This window comes from Styela clava, chromosome 2 (assembly GCF_964204865.1).
Source record: "Styela clava chromosome 2, kaStyClav1.hap1.2, whole genome shotgun sequence".
Classification (NCBI taxonomy): domain Eukaryota; kingdom Metazoa; phylum Chordata; class Ascidiacea; order Stolidobranchia; family Styelidae; genus Styela; species Styela clava.
In genome coordinates, this window is record NC_135251.1 from 28086929 (window position 1) to 28089428 (window position 2500).

Below are 2500 nucleotides of genomic sequence, written 5' to 3' on the forward strand. Positions count from 1 at the left end.
AACCTAACCCTAGGTAAGGCATGTCAGAGCGAAAGACAGTAATTTCGAATGAGCCAAGAAAGAGCGGTGCGGGGCCGGTCGGAGCGCACCCTTTTCTCGGTGGCTGGCGGGCGAGAGAGTGCTGCGTCGCCGGCATCGGCGTCGAAAGAAGCCGAGCCGAAAAAAGTTAAAGTACAAACGTGCAAGCATACTAACCTAACCCTAGGTAAGGCATGTCAGAGCGAAAGACAGTAAACTCGAATGAGCCAAGAAAGAGCGGTGCGGGGCCGGTCGGAGCGCACCCTTTTCTCGGTGGCTGGCGGGCGAGAGAGTGCTGCGTCGCCGGCATCGGCGTCGAAAGAAGCCGAGCCGAAAAAAGTTGTACAAACGTGCAAGCATACTAACCTAACCCTAGGTAAGGCATGTCAGAGCGAAAGACAGTAATTTCGAATGAGCCAAGAAAGAGCGGTGCGGGGCCGGTCGGAGCGCACCCTTTTCTCGGTGGCTGGCGGGCGAGAGAGTGCTGCGTCGCCGGCATCGGCGTCGAAAGAAGCCGAGCCGAAAAAAGTTAAAGTACAAACGTGCAAGCATACTAACCTAACCCTAGGTAAGGCATGTCAGAGCGAAAGACAGTAATTTCGAATGAGCCAAGAAAGAGCGGTGCGGGGCCGGTCGGAGCGCACCCTTTTCTCGGTGGCTGGCGGGCGAGAGAGTGCTGCGTCGCCGGCATCGGCGTCGAAAGAAGCCGAGCCGAAAAAAGTTAAAGTACAAACGTGCAAGCATACTAACCTAACCCTAGGTAAGGCATGTCAGAGCGAAAGACAGTAATTTCGAATGAGCCAAGAAAGAGCGGTGCGGGGCCGGTCGGAGCGCACCCTTTTCTCGGTGGCTGGCGGGCGAGAGAGTGCTGCGTCGCCGGCATCGGCGTCGAAAGAAGCCGAGCCAAAAAAAGTTAAAGTACAAACGTGCAAGCATACTAACCTAACCCTAGGTAAGGCATGTCAGAGCGAAAGACAGTAAACTCGAATGAGCCATGAAAGAGCGGTGCGGGGCCGGTCGGAGCGCACCCTTTTCTCGGTGGCTGGCGGGCGAGAGAGTGCTGCGTCGCCGGCATCGGCGTCGAAAGAAGCCGAGCCGAAAAAAGTTAAAGTACAAACGTGCAAGCATACTAACCTAACCCTAGGTAAGGCATGTCAGAGCGAAAGACAGTAATTTCGAATGAGCCAAGAAAGAGCGGTGCGGGGCCGGTCGGAGCGCACCCTTTTCTCGGTGGCTGGCGGGCGAGAGAGTGCTGCGTCGCCGGCATCGGCGTCGAAAGAAGCCGAGCCAAAAAAAGTTAAAGTACAAACGTGCAAGCATACTAACCTAACCCTAGGTAAGGCATGTCAGAGCGAAAGACAGTAATTTCGAATGAGCCAAGAAAGAGCGGTGCGGGGCCGGTCGAAGCGCACCCTTTTCTCGGTGGCTGGCGGGCGAGAGAGTGCTGCGTCGCCGGCATCGGCGTCGAAAGAAGCCGAGCCAAAAAAAGTTAAAGTACAAACGTGCAAGCATACTAACCTAACCCTAGGTAAGGCATGTCAGAGCGAAAGACAGTAAACTCGAATGAGCCATGAAAGAGCGGTGCGGGGCCGGTCGGAGCGCACCCTTTTCTCGGTGGCTGGCGGGCGAGAGAGTGCTGCGTCGCCGGCATCGGCGTCGAAAGAAGCCGAGCCGAAAAAAGTTAAAGTACAAACGTGCAAGCATACTAACCTAACCCTAGGTAAGGCATGTCAGAGCGAAAGACAGTAATTTCGAATGAGCCAAGAAAGAGCGGTGCGGGGCCGGTCGGAGCGCACCCTTTTCTCGGTGGCTGGCGGGCGAGAGAGTCCTGCGTCGCCGGCATCGGCGTCGAAAGAAGCCGAGCCGAAAAAAGTTAAAGTACAAACGTGCAAGCATACTAACCTAACCCTAGGTAAGGCATGTCAGAGCGAAAGACAGTAATTTCGAATGAGCCAAGAAAGAGCGGTGCGGGGCCGGTCGGAGCGCACCCTTTTCTCGGTGGCTGGCGGGCGAGAGAGTGCTGCGTCGCCGGCATCGGCGTCGAAAGAAGCCGAGCCAAAAAAAGTTAAAGTACAAACGTGCAAGCATACTAACCTAACCCTAGGTAAGGCATGTCAGAGCGAAAGACAGTAAACTCGAATGAGCCATGAAAGAGCGGTGCGGGGCCGGTCGGAGCGCACCCTTTTCTCGGTGGCTGGCGGGCGAGAGAGTGCTGCGTCGCCGGCATCGGCGTCGAAAGAAGCCGAGCCGAAAAAAGGTAAAGTACAAACGCGATGCTAATGAGCGAGCCGTTGTCTCGACTAATATGTAGGGGGCGTTCGATCGAGCGTCTGGCTTGAGCGCTTGTCGGCCTAGCAGAACGGTCGCATTGTTATGCCCGGGTTTTAGGCACCGCTGCAGGCGGCCGGCAGAGCTCTTGTTTGTGCGAAACTGAATGGATCGAGCCCGAGAGAGGGCGAGCAAAGAAAAAACGCAAATCGCT